The sequence below is a fragment of the Ambystoma mexicanum genome, chromosome 3q (assembly GCF_040938575.1).
Source record: "Ambystoma mexicanum isolate Mex_15411 chromosome 3q, UKY_AmexF1_1, whole genome shotgun sequence".
NCBI lineage: Eukaryota > Metazoa > Chordata > Amphibia > Caudata > Ambystomatidae > Ambystoma > Ambystoma mexicanum.
The window spans coordinates 383319508-383337589 of NC_090926.1; the positions used below are offsets into that span (position 1 = coordinate 383319508).

At 45.5% G+C, this 18082-nt stretch overlaps 1 protein-coding gene across 1 annotated transcript in view; it reads left to right on the plus strand.

Annotated features, from left to right (window-relative positions):
• Positions 1-18082, plus strand: part of NDST1 (N-deacetylase and N-sulfotransferase 1) — a 500062-nt gene that overhangs the window by 185154 nt on the left and 296826 nt on the right. The window lies entirely within an intron of this gene.

Genomic DNA, 18082 nt, shown 5'->3' on the forward strand with positions numbered 1-18082 from the left:
CTAGAATGTTTTAAAAGAAGCTCCCCTGCCAAAACAACTGCAGTATTGTTTTAAAATATTACAACAAAGCCATCTATGAAGTCAAACTGTCAAACTATCCCACTTCGATTCAATGGTCCTGAGAAATGTAGTTCAAAATCAAATGGCTCCTCAGACCCTACAATCAGAAGTCACTCCCTTCTACAAGCTGTGTCAAAAACTGGCGCAATTATTTTAGATAAAAATGTAATGAGTTGAGACGGCATTGTGTCGACTGCAGACCCATACGCTCCCTCCCATGCATTGCTTGATATTTTCAACCTGCCCAATCATCTTCTCCTTCTCCTTATTCGGCATTCATAGTGCCAAATCTAGTTGTGCCTTGAAACCATCAAGGTCGATCATTGAATTTATCCTTGTCTGACGATTTCAAGAGTGCGCTACACACTTTGACACGTTTATAAAATACCTCTAGAAAGATTGCCATTCAGGAGAGCCTGGTTCCCAGCTCTTTTAAATGGGGCATCATCATAAGGCCACCTGCTTAACCATTTGCTGGGTGCTACCTAACTGAAAAAACGGTGACGGTTGGAAGGTTTTGAATTAATCCTTATCTCCTGGCATTGCTCTTTTTGAGTGCGACAGTGCCCGATTTGAATATGGTCTTTTCCTTTCTGTAATGGCATGGCAGACTGAAAAAAGATGGTCTGAAGCATTGCACAGGGCAGGGGTTATGATTACGTTTTATTTATTTGAACAGGGATGTCAATTTCGATCAGAAATGACTAATAACACAATTCCAGATGGCAGAGGCATTCCCCTAAAAGCTGCTTGTACTGCAGGACAAAGGTGAGAAAAAGTAATGCTACAGTTTATGCAGGTGTTAAAGTGGGACATTGACCAGGAACAAAACAAACCGAAAAATAAAAATAAATGTCGGTGTGTATGCATATATATGTACATACATTGTGCAATGCCAAACTCGCACATACATTAAAAAATCAAAAATCTAGTGCAGAATCTGTACTTAATCCAGATGAGGCTCTCTGTAGGCCAACTAACCATTAACCTTGCAGTTTAGATTTTTTTTCTTTAGCTTCTCTGCAGCTCAACACTAAGGTTAGGCATTTTCTGCTCATTATCCCCCATAATCTCCCTGTTTCTTTTTAGTGTGCGTTTGTAGTGCATGAACATATGCGAATGTCTGGACTGTGGAGATGGGCAGAGCCTTATATATGAAGCAACTGTGGCACTACCGTGCCATTAGGAAGCACTTCCAGATTCCAAGAACACCACTGTAGGCAGATGGATTGAGTTAAAAAATGTAAATACTTTATTCCATAAGTGGAATACTAACAATTGGCCCAAATGATGCGTTTCACTCATACCAAAGGAGCTAGAACACATACACATATACAGTGTTTGCTTAAACAGAGGTTCCTCCATTCTAAAAATAGCTAGCCCTTTCTCTCATTCCAAATTCATAATGTCGATACAGATTAACATGTAGCCCTTGGCAGGCATCTTAGAATTTCATTCCAACAAGGAAATTGTGCTAATACAGTATTCATATCTGATAACATCTATCGCTGTAACATTTACATTTTCTATCTCTTAGCATTATGATGTTTTAATTCTATGTTTGGGCAATTTTTGCCTGTACTGGTGTTCTTGGAATCCGGGAGTGCCACTGTTGCTTGGCATGTTCCACAAATGAGTGTGCAGATATTTCCTTCACACTCTATTTTTTAATGTATTTATATACATCATATAAAGGCCAGCATCATCTACGGTCAAACTCTGTGAATAAGATGCATCTTCAGCAATTAAGACACTTGTGAAAAGCTTAAGGAGGAGCTCCTAATCTCCTCAGACTGTGTGGCTAGCCTTTGCATATTATACAACAGCAGATTCAAAAATCTTTTGAATTACCAAGAGAAGCACGTATTTGGAACAGCAACATTGGAGACAAATGTGACCGGATCAGGGTTCGACATTGAGATTCGATGAGCAGGAGCTAAAACCAGCTCCTGTGTGTCAGGCATCACCCTGTAGACGGGAGCTACTGTAGGGGAACCATGAGCTATCAGAGATGCTCTTTTAACCTTTTGTCCATTTTGTATGAACCATTGTGTTTGAATGTGTATTAATACTTCTTTATTATCATTCTCAAATACTCAAAAGTTAATGTCACATTTACATGTTTGGAAGGCACCAGTTGGCCCTAGGAGACAGAAGTAGCCCCTGGTAGCTGTTGCTTTCAAGCTAATCCGGTTCTACTATGCTCCCCTCAATTTCGAACCCTGCAGGATCCCATTGGTGGTTACCATCCAGCAGCGCCCAATGTGAAAAAGATCAGTTGTAAAACATTTCCTATATTGTCTATCTTAGTTAGAATCATTAAAACGTCTGTGTCCAAACCACTGTTGCTCATCGCAGAGCTCTGAATTTACATAAACCGGTTGTTAAGGCAGGATTAAAACGAACCTTTACCCTGAGTGTGTTAATAAGACCGTTTTAAAAACCTCTGCTGTCACAAGCTCTACTACTGGAAGAACATATAGTACAGTGGGCAAAATTTTAGTTTCAAACTACCAGCCAGCCAATCATTTGCTGCCTCAATCTACACACAGCACACAATTTCTTACGCGCCAAGAGTCGTATATCAATAGCCATTGGCTAATGATGCACAAGTGCCCATTTTGCACCCTGCTATAGTATCAAATGTTGCCTTACATGCAGCTTATTCAATGTAGTTTGTGATTTAGTGCCAACGGGAGAGCTACAAAACACAATATGTAGGTCAAACCACAAATGACTTTCGCACACTGCTTCGGAAATCACAAAAATTAGAAATCATTCGTCATTAAACAGAAGGTGGGCCAGTAGGTAGTCAACCATTTTAGCAATTCTGTCTTTGTCAGACATGCAGAGTTTCCCTGTGGCGCATATATCTTTAGAGCAGTGCTTTTGGTCTTCAGAGAGAAATTATGGACTTGGCATTTGAAATCATTGTATCCCGATGGATTGAAGATCGACACCAGCTGAGCTAACAAACCAAGCTAGTTCTCAAGATTTCATTCACTCCAAACAGAACGTTGGCTGTTCACACCTTTTGCAAAATATAGTACTGTAATTTGAGTGAACTGAGCAGCCGCTGAGAAAACCCTCTTGCACTACCTGAGGAAGGCAGAAGTGGAAACATTTTATGGTAAATGAAAATGTTGATTAATGTTCAAGGACATTTATACTGCGCACCATCACCACCGGAGTGATCCTCTGGCGCTCTGGTGGATCTGAAAGGTAAGCAGGTAGGGAGGGTTAGAAGGGTGTAGCAGAATAAAGGTAGAGTGAGATTTTGTGGTGTCCTGTTGGCAGCTTTAATTCGGGTTAACACCTACGCTGAGCATGGGTGCAGTTCTCGGATCAGTAGACTCCCATGTGCTGTTGTGCGAGGCGACGTGTGGTTTGTTTTGTTGTTACAGTATAGTGAAGCGCAAGAGAGTTGAGGTTTATCGAGGATGGGTAAGTGGGGTTACCATGCTGTTTCGTGCATCTGTGTTGTCTTTGCCCTTGCTGTCTGCAGGAGCGTTCCTTTGGTGGTTCATTTGTTTGGTTCTGCGCGAAGCGGTGGCGTGTCTCTGTGCCGGTCTAGTGACCAGTGGGCTGGAAGGTGGTGAGGGCCTCCCCCTGCGCAGGCTTGAGATTGCTAAGGTGGTGGGTTGCTCTTTGGTTGTCAGTGGGGTCTGCCTTCCTTTGCCTCCCTATGCTCCCAGGGCGCTGTCTCTTCCCTCCAAATCCTGCGCTACCTGTCCTGTCGGGTGCCAGTTATGGTCCCTGTCCCTTGGGCTTTGCCTAGCGGCGGGGATTGGCTTGGGAGAAGGTGAAATCCTGGGCTTCCTGCCTCCGCAGCTATTTCTTACCACGTGTTTGTTTGTGGCGTGTTCTATTTCCATTGGTGCATGTTAGTTGAGTCCGTCCTGTTCTTACGTGAAGTCAGGTTTTGAGTAGTTTCCTGAATTTTAAGTGGCCCTCTGTATTGCGTATTTCTTTCGGAAGTGTTTTCCATGTTTTTGCTGCCAGGTGTGAGAATGACAACTCACCAGGTTTATGTTGTGTGTATGGTTCTGGTTCCAGGCGGATGTCGTTGCTTGAGCGGAGTGTGCTTGTTGGTTGATAAATGGTTATTTTCTTTTGTAGGAATTGTGCTCCTTGGTTGTGGATTGCTTTGTGGGTTATCCACATCGTTTTGAACGTGATTCGCTGTTTGATTGGTGGCCAGTGTAGCTTTTTTAACGCTGGGGTGATGTAGTCCCTCTGTGATAGTTTGAGGAGTCTGGCCGCTGCGTTTTGGATATGTTGCAGTTTCTTCAGCAGGTGTTTCGGCATTCCGAGGTAGCCTGTTTGCGCAGTCAATTCTTGACATGAGGGCGATGATTGAGTGTTTTATGAGCGAAGGACAGGAACGGTAGGATTCTTTTTACTGAGTGTAGGAGGAAGAAGCATTTCTTGATTATTGCGTTTACTTGTGGTTCTAATGTTAGCACAATGTCCATTAGGGCTCCAAGGTTTTGCAATGGTGTGTGAGCTGTTTCCAATTCTGTGGGCCATGGGATATTAATGTTATTTTCCAGGTTTTTTGATAAAACCATGATTTCTGTTTTACCTGGGTTGAGTTTGAGGCTGTTTGTTGTTCATCCAGTCGTAGATTTCTTTGAGACATTCTCCCAGTGTTGTGTATTCTTCTTGTGCTTCTTCAATCTCATAGATGCTTTCTGTGTCGCCTGCATAGATGTAGCATGTACGTCTGTGTTTTTTGATGAGTTTGATTAAGTGGGTTCAGGTAGATAGTGAAGAACAGTGATAGTACCTTGTGGTACTCCAAAGCTGGTTTTCTGTGGAGCGGATTTGAAAGGTTTTATCGAGACATTTTTCGTTCTGTTTGCTATTAACGATTTAATACAGAGTAGGGCTAAGTCTGTCATTCCTATTTCTTCTATTCTTTTGATGAGGATTTCATGACTGACTGTGACGAACACCGCGGAGAGGTCGACTAGTATCAGGGCAGTGTTTGTGTTGGTATCTGCATTTGTTTTTAGGTCTTCTCAGATAGACAGGAGTGCCGTTTCTATTCCTCTCGCGGGTCTAAAGCAGACTTGTGCCTGGTCCCACTACTGGTGTTTTTCTACGTGTTCCTGTGTTCGTTTGTAGACGTGACTTTCTAGCAGTTTGCTGGGTAGGGGATGTTTGAAATAGGTATGTAGTTGGAGAGGTCTTTCGCGTCGCCCCTCGTGTCCTTGTGGTTTGATGTGCGCTGATTTGAATGATCGCTGTACTTTCCCAGTTGCACGTGATAGTTTAAAGAGGCTTATGTAGTATTCCAGTGGTGCGCCCTGTGTGAGGATTGATAATGTCTGGAGGACAGGGGTGCATGGGGGAGCTTGCTTTGTTGCCATGTCTTATGAGCTTGAGGAATTTCTCTACTGATGTAGGTGCAAAGCTTTAGAGTTTATACTGTGGTTTCACGTTTGGCGGGTTTAGTTGTGTGTTTTGGTGTGTGTGTGTGTGTGTGTGTGTGTGTGTGTGTGTGTGTGTGTGTGTGTGTGTTTCAAGTTGACCAGATCGAAAGCAGCATGTGAAGTCATGAGCAGCCTAACTGTGCAGTCCTGTTGATGTCCCCCATAATTCCGTTTTGTATGTCATTGTCAATCCCTTCTCATATAATATGCATTGGCTTTGCAGTGGAAACACGCAGAGTTAAACTGGTCATAACTTCCCACATCCAGTGAATTTCAAGGGTTTTGTAATAGTTTTTTTTTTTGTTATGGCCCACTAGCCATGGCCTTCGACCGTGTCCACTGTATATGTTCCCCCCCACATATTTTTTATTACACCCACTAGGTCCACTATACATGCCGTGGCCACCATACAGTTCATACAATTTTTCACTTTTTTGTCAAATTGTTTCAACATTTTCCAGTTTTGGGCGGGCCTTGACAATCCCTTGGTTTAGGACATTTCATCCAAATCCATCCAGCAAGTCAAAGGTTAATCACCTCTCTCAGGCTTTTTGCTGCAAAGTACCAATACAAGGGTTTTAAGGCACAGGGGGCACCCCGTTCTCTGTCGGATATTTTAAAAACTACTGGATGGATTTATCTCAAACCAGTCAAGGAAACTAAGTCAACCCTTTGTGCCCAAATTGTTTCTCATTTGGTCCAAATCCACCAAGCGGTTTTCATGCTGTGGCTGTTCAAAAACTGCATTCTTTTTTCTCTATGGGAAAATGATTGTGAGTAAGCTGAAAACCACGTTTTTATGTTTTATCAATAACCTTTCCATTTTCTTACGAATCGTTCCCATAATTTCCAGTTTAGTGGGCTCTTGATATACTGTTTGGGAAAAGTCATCCATATCCATTCAGCAATTAAAAAGATGATAGCCTCTCTATTGTAAAAAGCATGAAGGCCGATATATAGGTTTTAAGGAGTAGGGGCACCCCTTCGCTGTCAAATATTTTAAAAACTACTGGATGGCTTTACCCCAAACCCGTCAAGGAATTAAGTCAAGGCTTTCTGCTCAAGTTGTTTATTTGGTCAAAATATGGTAGGTGATTGAGACTAAGTCTTTGAACATTTGTGGAGCATACTGGTTGATAGGAGCGCAAGGTGGGTTGGCTCTGTGAATGATGGGTTCTAATTTGATAGGAGATGTAGATCAGAAGAGGTATGGTTAGAGATAGTGAACAAGGACGAGTTTTTGGAGAGGAGTGGGGGGCTGCAAGTATCAAGAATGTTTGCGATTTTAGGAGAAAAGTAGTGAGCAAAGTCAGCAGAAAGGGAGGAGGTGATGGATATTGGTTTGGGGAGATATGAGCAAAGCTTGATGAAAGTTTACAGAGGTTATTGCAAAGGGAGATTAGGTTTGTGAAGTAGGAAGATTTGGCGGAGTACAGTGCAGAGGTAAGGGAAGAAAGAAACTCTTTGTACACAAGGTTAGCCATCCACGATTTCCACTAGTGTAGTAGTTCAAAGCACATGTTTGTTTTGAATCAGAGGTGAGGACTGTGGACATACATAAGGTGTAAATGTGCGACTAGGATAGTGTTGACCGTAGGGGGCCTTTAAGTGCATAGTGAAAGTCGAACAGCACAGTCAATGCAAGAGGGGAGAGAGACGAGAGAGAGGTCCTCACAATTATCAAAGTAGGGGACAAGGTAATACTGCCTGAACTTCCTCTTATTCATTGAAAAGGGGACAGGTGGAGTAGAGGGTGTGGCGACCAAGATGTTAAAGTGAGCAATGGAGTGATGAGAGGGAGAAGGGCCTTTGGCAGTGTTGTTCATATTTTTTCATACGAAAGCCCCCCACCCCTTTGAGTAACAATATTGTTTCTGGGCCCCCCACCTTGCGGTTGCCCCCTCCAAGGGGGCTCACAGGATGTCCAAGGGGGGGTCATCAGGCTCTTTAAAATATAAGCAGATTGTCTACTGCTCATAATATGCCTAATACTTTTTTTTATCAAAAACAGTCCTCATAATCCCTTTTGAAAGAGTCTGCCCCCCAGCGGGGCCAGCGAGGTCAGAGCAGGAGAGGGAATTGTATAAAAAGACCAGGTTTCCCTCCAGAGTGGGTAGGCTGGTTCTGGATGCAGTAGAAGGTTGAAGTTCAAGCTGGGTGGCTGCAGAGGTCTTGGAGTGGTTAAGTTCCCCCAACATGACAATGGGGATGTCGGTTAAAAGTGACTGAAGGAGAAGGCTCAGTTTAGGGAAGGAGGAGTTGAAAGGACAAGGGTGGTCGAGGGAGGAATTGAACAGTGGCATATTCAAAAGAGGAAGAGGTGATGTCAGACAGGGCAGTTGAGGAGTCTGTGTGGAAGGCCTTAACGATCAGGAATTCTACTACACTGCCACCCTTCTCAATGGGTCAGGGATAGTGGAAGAATGTAGCAGTGTCAGTGTGGAGATCTGCTAGTGTAATAGACATGAGGGGGGGGTCCAGGTTTCTGTGATGGTAAGAAAATAAAATGGCAGATGATGATTCGAAATGGTCAGTGGAGAAGTCTTGGTGCAGAGGGATTATGCATTCCAGAGGCCAAGTGAAAGAGTGATAGAAGCAGATGATGAGTGTCGGGCCAGAGGAATAGAAGAGGCTGGAGATCCTGGGAGAACAAGAGTGTCATGTTTCATGGGTGTGTGGTGGTGAAGTAGGGATATGGGGAGATGGGAGAGCGAGGCAAAAGTTAGACCAAGTTGAGGCTGAAAGCTACAAGAAAAGGGAAGGAAATGTTTGTTTGTTTGTTCACTTTTTATGCGCGCCGGACCCAAGGGTAGCAGGGTGCAGTGGCAAGAAAATGCAAAGCTTACAGGTTACATCATAGCATAACGTACAGTATAAAATACAATAAAGGTCCCTAGAACACAATAATTACAAACTATACAAAATTCAAGAAAGGTCAATGAACTTGCAGGTTACATCATGGCAAAATGTACACTAGAAAATACCGTAAGGTCATGGAGCACAGATAATTACAAAATATACAAAGTTCAAGTGAGGGCAATCAGTGTTGTAGGTGACATAGGTCAGCTGAGGTCAGTCGAGGTGAGGAATTGGATGACATTTTTTCTAAAGCGAGGGTACGGCAAATCCACTCTCATGTCTTGTGGTAGTGAGTTCCAGGTTTTTGCGGCCTTTACTCTAAAGCTATTTCCTCCGATCGTCTTGAGTCTAAAGTTCGGTATTGTCAGGCAATTAGAATTGACAGCTCTAGTCGGTCTGAGGGATGTTCTCCTGTGGAATTTGTCAATCAGATAACTGGGGGCGGAATTATTAAGGGCTTTGTGGGTCAGGGATAACCTCTTAAGTGTTATTTTGTTCTCAGTGGTCAACCAGTTGTGATGGCGTCTGGAGGCGGAGATATGGGATCTTTTGTTTATGCCTGATGCTGCTCTCAGGGCATTATTTTGTAATATTTGTAGTCTTTGAGTTATAGTTTTATTCGCTCCGGAGTAAAGAGCGTTGCAGTAGTCAATTTTAGAGAGTATTAAGGCTCTAGCCAGGATTAAGAAGCTCTTATTGGAAAGGAATGGTTTACTGGCTCTTATTAATTTGCACGTGTAAGCCGTGGAGGAGGCAAGAGATTTTAGCTGTTTTATCAAGAGATAGGGTAGAATCAAGATAGAATCCCAGGGTTTTTACGTCCTTGGACACTTGGATGATATTCCTGTCTATTTTAAATGAGGAGAAATCCTGACCTAGTTTTTTGATATTAGCTTGGGAGCCCAGGATAATCAACTCTGTCTTATCATCGTTCAGACAGAGGCCATGAGTGGCCATCCATGCCTGGATGATAAGATATACCTTGTTCACCAATTCTGTGTCTTTCGCATGATCCCCAGAAAGCGGGAGGAGGATCTGTGTATCTGCATAATTAGTGTAGGTGATACCGAGATGGTCCAAATCATCAAACAAGGGCTTGGTGAAGATATTGTATAGAGTTGGGGAGACGCAGGAGCCCTGGGTGTAACGCTCACCTGATTCCCGTAGAGGCGCCGGTCTTGACTGGGCGTATACCGTATCTTCAAAGGTGATGTGTAACACACAGCTGGCTCTTTGGGCTGGACCTCTGTGCACTGTATGTCTGACTCGAAGGGTAAGATGTCTGCAGATAGAAAATATGGGATTAAGGAACTGGGTTATTGAATGTCTCTCTCTCTCTTCTTCCCTTTCTCTTCTCCTGTAGAACCCCAAAGGTTAACGCTCTCAACTTAGGTAAGTGAACGCCGTGCTCTCCATCTGCCTCGGGGCAGGGTGCTGTAACCAGTTTCTTCACTGAATAAAGGGGAGCAGGCCTCTTGACTTCAGAGGACTGCTGTCCGTCGTTTACTGCACGAACGGTAAGTTTCGAGTAATTCTAATGTCTTTAAAGTCTTTAGTAATGATGTTTCTTGTTTTGCAGGGTTCCGGCGATGGCGGATGACGGGCTGAAGTGAGTTGAAGATGGAGCCCGTGTGATGAATAGAAGCGCCTGGAAGCACGTAAGTAAGCGCTTGTTGCCTGCTTCACGATGCGCTCTAACTGTCTTTTTATTTTGCAGGTACAAGTTCGGAGCGGCTGCAGGGTGCCGGAATACCCACTGGGTTAGATGTGGAAAGGAGTAATGGCACGTGAGTATTAAAGTTTCCCAATGTCTTTAAACGCACCTTGTTTTGTCTTTCAGATGCGGGATGCAGCGCCGAAGGCCTCCGGAGCGTGCGAAGAGTTGGTAAGCTTTTGTCTTTCAGATGCCGGAATGCAGTGTGAAGACCTCCGGAGCGCACGAAGAGTAGGTGAGCCTTTGTCTTTCAGATGCCGGAATGCAGCGCGAGGCGTTGGTGACAGCCGATGGACCAGGTAAGTGAAGAGCTGTCACTGAAGACCGTAATGCTAACCTGTTCTTTCTTGTCTTTATAGGTGTTGCTGAAGACTGGATTCAGGATGGTAAGCCTTTTTCCTTAGGCCCAGGATCAGATGCAGAAGACACGATGAGCGTTCTGCTGCAGAGGATGCAGAATAACGCAAAGCAAGATTCATCCATCGGGTGTGGTTTAAATAGCCTCCTGTAGTGCTTAGGTGTCTCCTTCCACAGCCACGCCTAGGTAAGAAAAGAGTTCCTGCTTTCCAGAAGAGTTCCAGTGTTCTGAATCTAGGGAGTGGCTCCTGCCCCACCCAACAGGAAAAGTAGTTCCAAACAGAAGAGGATCAGAGGCTCAACTGGCAGGCAAGTAAGCAGCATGGTCTGCTGCAGGTAAGTCCACCCAAGCATTATGAGCCCGCCGCTTCCAGCGCTGGGACTGGGCATATTTATGAGCCTGGTGCCACTGGCACCAGGACTGGGTCCAAAAGGTCCCAATTGGGACTGGTTGGCACTCGGAACCTGGGTTATGGATCTGCTTCCAAGGGAGTTGGGAAAACCCTGACCTTTTGTAAGCAGAGATCATGACAGTACCCCCCCTCAAGGCCCTTCCCAAACCGGGCTTCTCCGGGGGTTTTGGCTTGTCAGGAAATGTTCGGTGAAATCTTTTGATTAGGTGAGGAGCGTGGACATATTCAGCAGGTTCCCAGGATCTCTCTTGGGGGCCGTAGCCTTTCCAGTCAATTAGGTAAAATAGTTTAGATTTGGAGATCTTGGAGTCCAGAATGCTTTTGACTTCAAACTCGAGTTCTCCATCAACTAGGATAGGTTTTGGAGATTTAGTTAGTCGGGTTTGAGGTTGCACGGGTTTTAATAGAGAGACGTGGAAGACCGGATGTATCTTCATGTGCGGGGGCAAGTCCAACTTGACCGCTACTGGGTTTACTATGGTAGTGATGGAATAGGGACCAAGGTATCTTGGGTTGAATGTGCGTGGCCCTTTTAGAGGTAGATATTTGGTGGATAACCAGACTTGATCCCCTACTTGATATTGAGGGGCTTCCTTCCGATGTTGATCTGCTCCTTTCTTGTATTGTTCTTTAGCCCTTTGAAGGTGAGAAACAGCTTCCTTAAAGGCTTGGGTGATTGTAGAATGCAGGTAGTCTACTGCTGGTGTTTCAAGATCTTGGAGGGGATCCAACTCCGAGGTTCGAGGGTGACTGCCGTACAAAAGAAAAAACGGGGTTTTCCCAGTTCCCGAATGGACAGAGTTATTGTAGGCATATTCGGCTATCCAAAGGATGTCTTTCCAAGTTTTTTCAGTTTGTTGCAGCATGCAGCGTAAATACTGTTCCAGAGTTTGATTGGTCCTCTCGGTTTGTCAGTCGGTCTGAGGGTGGTGACTGGTCGATAGTCTCACATCAATTTGAGCCGACCGACAGCAACTTCGCCAAAAATGAGAAATAAATTGACTACCTCGATCCGAAATTAGAACCGAAGGAAAACCGTGCAGTCGGACGATGTTTTCGAGAAATTCTCGGGCCAGAGTTGCTGCTGTTGGCAAGCCTTTGAGCGGAATGAAATGCGCCATCTTGGAGAATAAGTCCACGATTACTAGAATCGTATTGTATCCGGAGCATGGAGGTAGATCGGTGATGAAGTCCATAGAAAGCGTATGCCAAGGTCGAGGTGGGATGTCAATAGGGCGTAAGAGGCCTGCTGGTCTTTCCTTTTGACTCTTGTTTTGGGCGCATACTCCACAGGACATTATAAAGTCTCTGATATCTTTTTTCCAAGACGGCCACCAGAAGTAGCGCTTGATCTTTTCTGAGGTCTTGGCCATACCGGGATGTCCTTCCATTAAAGAATCGTGATAACAAGAGATTACTTTTTTCTGTAAATCTGTGCTGGGCAGGTATAATCGTTCTTGGAAATACAATAAGTTGTCCTTTACTGCAAAGTCCTTTCCCTGCAGATGCCAATTCTGTATGTCTGCTGGAGTTACAAGTTGCCTGGCTTTATCCTTAACTTCCTCTATGGATTCTGTGGCGATTACACCCAGAATTCTTTGTTTGGGAATGATTGGTACAGGTTTAGGGTTGATCAAGTGTTCTTCCACTCCCATCCGAGAAAGGGCATCAGCTTTACCGTTCTTTGTACCAGGTCGATAGGTAATTATGAAGTCAAACTCGGCAAAGAATAATGCCCAACGGAGTTGTCTAGAGGATTGGGCTTTTGCGGTTTTCAAATATTGCAGGTTTCGGTGATCCGTAATCACAGTAACGGTGTGTCGGGCCCCCAGCAGATAATGCCGCCAAGCCTTAAAGGCAGACTTGATAGCCAGAAGTTCCTTGTCAGTAATCGTGTAATTGATTTCAGGAGGCGAGAATTTGCGGGACCAAAATGCCACGGGATGCAACTGATTGGTTACCGGGTCCTTTTGTGATAGAACTGCCCCCATGGCAAGGCTTGAAGCATCAGTTTCCACGATGTAGGGGAGTTCGGGGCGAGGGTGTTTTAAGATTGGTGCAGAGATAAATTTAGTCTTCAAATCCTGGAAAGCTTGTTCCGCCTCGGTAGACCATTCAAAACGTTTGTTTTTCTTTAACAAGGCAGTGATGGGCTGGACTATTCGAGAGAATTCGGGTATAAACCTGCGGTAAACGTTAGCGAAGCCTAACATGCTTTGCACACCTTTTACGGAGGATGGTGATGGCCATTTGAGAACTGCATCGACCTTCTTTGAATCCATACGCACTCCGCCAGGTGATAATATGAATCCCAAGAATTCAACTTCAGTCACGTTGAAAACACATTTTTCCAACTTAGCGAAAAGTTTGTGTTGACGCAATCTTTCGAGGACCATTTTCACGTGTTTCCGATGTTCAGATTCCGATGAAGAATAAACGAGGATGTCGTCAATGTAAACAACAACACACACATCTATGAGCTCTCTGAGGACATTGTTCATAAAATATTGAAAGGCGGCCGGGGCATTGAAAAGTCCGAAGGGCATGACCTGATATTCAAATAGCCCATACTTGGTGCGGAAGGCCGTCTTCCATTCATCGCCCTCTTTTACTCGTACCAAGTGGTAAGCTCCTCTAAGATCCAGCTTTGTATATATGCATGCTTTTCTGACTTGGTCCAGGAGTTCAGGGATCAAAGGTAACGGATATCTATTCTTAACGGTGATCTGGTTCAGGGAGCGCTAATCTATACAAGTTCTAAGGTCTCCTTCCTTTTTTGGAACGAAGAACAAAGCTGAAGAAGCAGGGGACTTGGAAGGACGAATAAACCCATTTGCCAGGTATTGATCCAGGTATTGTCGAAGGTGAAGGTTCTCAGGCTCGGTGAGGGCATAAATTCTACTACAAGGAGGAGTAGATCCAGGTATCAGGTCTATCTGGCAGTCATAAGACCTATGAGGAGGTAGAGAGTTAGCCTGATCCTTCAGGAAAACATCTTGGTATTCTAGGTATTCGGGAGGTAACTGGGGAGTCTCTGAAGAAATTGCTGCCAGTGCAACACCAGGTGGAGGGTGACAAGTAGAGACACATTCTGGAAACTGGACAGTTCTTGCTCGCCAATCGATCAGAGGATTGTGTTTCTCTAACCAAGGTATTCCTAGAATAATCTGAAACTGAGGGGCCTTGATCACATCGAACACGATCTTCTCATGGTGTCCATCTTGACTTACTAGCGTCACCTCTTGAGTGGTATGCGTTACTGGCCCGGAGGCTATCTCCGTACCATCCACCGTAGTAATGACGTCCTTTACAGCCCTGGGACAAAGAGTTAGATTCATCCTCAAAACCATTTCATGATCCACATAATTGCCGATGGCACCGCTGTCGACGTAAGCTTCAATTGCATGTAATCGATCCGGATTATCAGGGCTAATGAGGACCATAGGTATCACGAAATGCGAGGTCACGGAACTGGTTTTCACGCTCGGCAAGAGGACCTCTATTCTTGTCGGGCGAGATCGTTTCCCTGCTCAGAGTTTGTAACTTTGGTAACTGCAGCTCCTACTGCCTTCTTGGCAGGTTTCACCGGACAGTCTTGAAGAAAGTGCCCTGAGTTTCCGCAATAGAGGCATAATTGCAACTGTTTTCTCCTTTCCCGCTCCTTTTGTGTTAGAGGACCTTTCAGACCCCCTATTTGCATGGGTTCCCCGGAGTCTACTCCTTTGGAAGGAGTTGGCGGTTTGGAAAATACTCGAGCATCAAACTTGGAACGATCGGCCTTCCTGTTCTGCAGTCTGTGATCTATTTGAACGACTAAGTCTATATAGTCCGAACAATCTTGTGGGGGATTCACTACTTGGGCTAACACATCTTTGAGCTCTCCACGTAGAACTCTATAAAACAGCGTAATCCTTTTGTCCTCAGGCCATTGAGTTTCCACTATCAGTCTGTTGAAAGACGCAATATAAGCCAAAAGGTCTTGATTACCTTGTCGCAACGAAAGAAGCTCATTGTCCAAGGCCTGCCCCTGTGAATGTCTTGCGAACAGTTTTTCCATACTAAGCTGAAAAGTTTGAAAATCATGGAGGACCGGATCATCTTGATTTACTAGAGGGATCGACCAGTCTGCCGCATTGCCACTAAGGTACGAAAGCACGAAAGCTACTTTAGCTTGATCAGTTGGAAAGGCTGCTGGCCGGCATAAGAAGTGCAACCGGCACTGATTGATAAATACTGCAAACCTCTTTGGGTCACCAGAAAATCGTTCGGGCGGAGCCAGAGGTACATTCCCAGGTAGGTTGATCTGCACTGGATTCATAGAGGATGTAGAAGGAAGATTTCCCCCAGATGCGGGTAACGGGGTCTGTCCGGCTTGTGACTGTAGCAATTGTCTAGCGAGATCATCTGTTCGCTCCTTGGAAATAATCAGTTCCCTTCTTAGAGCGTTCGTTTCCTGACGGGCTGCATGCACTTCTGCCCTTAGTTCCCCAAGTAATTGGGCTAGCTGGTCGGTATCCGAGGTTTCCATAGCGCCTGGACGGGAGTTTTGTGGTAGGCTTTGCATTCTGTAACGCTCACCTGATTCCCGTAGAGGCACCGGTCTTGACTGGGCGTATACCGTATCTTCAAAGGTGATGTGTAACACACGGCTGGCTCCTTGGGCTGGACCTCTGTGCACTGTATGTCTGACTCGAAGGGTAAGATGTCTGCAGATAGAAAATATGGGATTAAGGAACTGGGTTATTAAATGTCTCTCTCTCTTCTTCCCTTTCTCTTCTCCTGTAGAACCCCAAAGGTTAACGCTCTCAACTTAGGTAAGTGAACGCCGTGCTCTCCATCTGCCTCGGGGCAGGGTGCTGTAACCAGTTTCTTCACTGGATAAGGGGAGCAGGCCTCTTGACTTCAGAGGACTGCTGTCCGTCGTTTACTGCACGAACGGTAAGTTTCGAGTAATTCTAATGTCTTTAAAGTCTTTAGTAATGATGTTTCTTGTTTTGCAGGGTTCCGGCGATGGCGGATGACGGGCTGAAGTGAGTTGAAGATGGAGCCCGTGTGATGAATAGAAGCGCCTGGAAGCACGTAAGTAAGCGCTTGTTGCCTGCTTCACGATGCGCTCTAACTGTCTTTTTATTTTGCAGGTACAAGTTCGGAGCGGCTGCAGGGTGCCGGAATACCCACTGGGTTAGATGTGGAAAGGAGTAATGGCACGTGAGTATTAAAGTTCCCCAATGTCTTTAAACGCACCTTGTTTTGTCTTTCAGATGCGGGATGCAGCGCCGAAGGCCTCCGGAGCGTGCAAAGAGTTGGTAAGCTTTTGTCTTTCAGATGCCGGAATGCAGTGTGAAGACCTCCGGAGCGCACGAAGAGTAGGTAAGCCTTTGTCTTTCAGATGCCGGAATGCAGCGCGAGCCGTTGGTGACAGCCGATGGACCAGGTAAGTGAAGAGCTGTCACTGAAGACCGTAATGCTAACCTGTTCTTTCTTGTCTTTATAGGTGTTGCTGAAGACTGGATTCAGGATGGTAAGCCTTTTTCCTTAGGCCCAGGATCAGATGCAGAAGACACGATGAGCGTTCTGCTGCAGAGGATGCAGAATAACGCAAAGCAAGATTCATCCATCGGGTGTGGTTTAAATAGCCTCCTGTAGTGCTTAGGTGTCTCCTTCCACAGCCACGCCTAGGTAAGAAAAGAGTTCCTGCTTTCCAGAAGAGTTCCAGTGTTCTGAATCTAGGGAGTGGCTCCTGCCCCACCCAACAGGAAAAGTAGTTCCAAACAGAAGAGGATAAGAGGCTCAACTGGCAGGCAAGTAAGCAGCATGGTCTGCTGCAGGTAAGTCCACCCAAGCATTATGAGCCCGGCGCTTCCAGCGCTGGGACTGGGCATATTTATGAGCCTGGTGCCACTGGCGCCAGGACTGGGTCCAAAAGGTCCCAATTGGGACTGGTTGGCACTCGGAACCTGGGTTATGGATCTGCTTCCAAGGGAGTTGGGAAAACCCTGACCTTTTGGAAGCAGAGATCATGACAGTGGGGGACTCCGCATGAGATAGGTGTGGGATCTGCCGCTGCCGAGGGGGAGAAGACTCATCGTTCTTTCACTCAGAAATGACTCAATCCATCTAATGGCTTCCGGGGAGAAGTGGGCGGCGGAATCCAGGTGACTACAGAGGACTATACGATCCACCAAATCAAAGGCGGCTGAGAGGTCCAGGAGTAGCAAGAGTACTGTTCTCCCTTTGTCTCTCAGCTCGTCAATTTGGGATTTCAAGTCAATAAGGGCAGTTTCAGTTCCATGTAGGGGACGGAAGCCCGATTGTCTCTCTCCTAGGAGGTTGTGTAGTTCTAGATGCTTTTGAATTTGGTTATGAGCGACTTTGTCCAGAATCTTGAGAAGAAACGGTACCGTAGTAATAGGGCGGTAATTATTAGGGATGAGGGGGTCTAATGTCTGCTTTTTAAGGAGGGGAAGTACCAAGGACTGTTTAAGGTTGGCAGGGATGGTAGCTGAGGCAAAGGAGGCGTTAATCAGTTTGGGTGCATGGTAGATGGAGTGGTCAAGGTGCATGATGCCTAGTAGAAGAAATAGGTAAGCAAGAGAGAGGGTAGGCGGGTGAGGGAGAAAAGGAAGGGTGGTTGGTTGGTTGGATGAGAAGAAGCAGGTGCAAGTTCTGCGTTGGGCTAAAATGGGGCTATAGGTAACCAAATGACTCTAATGTTCCTTGGTTCTGTGCGGTAACTGGAGCTCTGCAGTGAATGAAAGTCATTGGGTGGCAGGATCCGTCTGTGTGGTAGCAGGTGTCGGGCAATGGGTGAGCTTGGTGAAGCCCTGGCTTGAGCAGAGCACTAGGCACTTTCCATCCACGAAAGTCCTAGCAGGCAATTACTCATTTCTGCTTTTGGCCCTTGGCTGCAGACTCCAGGGCTGAATGCTGTTAGGACCTGGTCGAAAAAGTTCAGCTGAAGCTTGCAACACAGACCCTGTGGGCGTCCAGTGTGGAACAGACTAGCATTTCCTGCCTCAGTCCCAACTCCCCAGGGGAAAGGGTATTGGGACAAAATAATACAATTCAGACACTCCACGGCTAGTGGAAATCTGCAAATGGCATAGAAGAGGGAAACTTATGAGGTTGCACAAATCGATCCCATGCTACTCTTCCAGCTTTTCTATATCGACACCAACTACTTCTTCCCACATTTCCCTGAATAGCCTCTGCTAATTGCTTGGCCGCTGAGTCAACTTTGT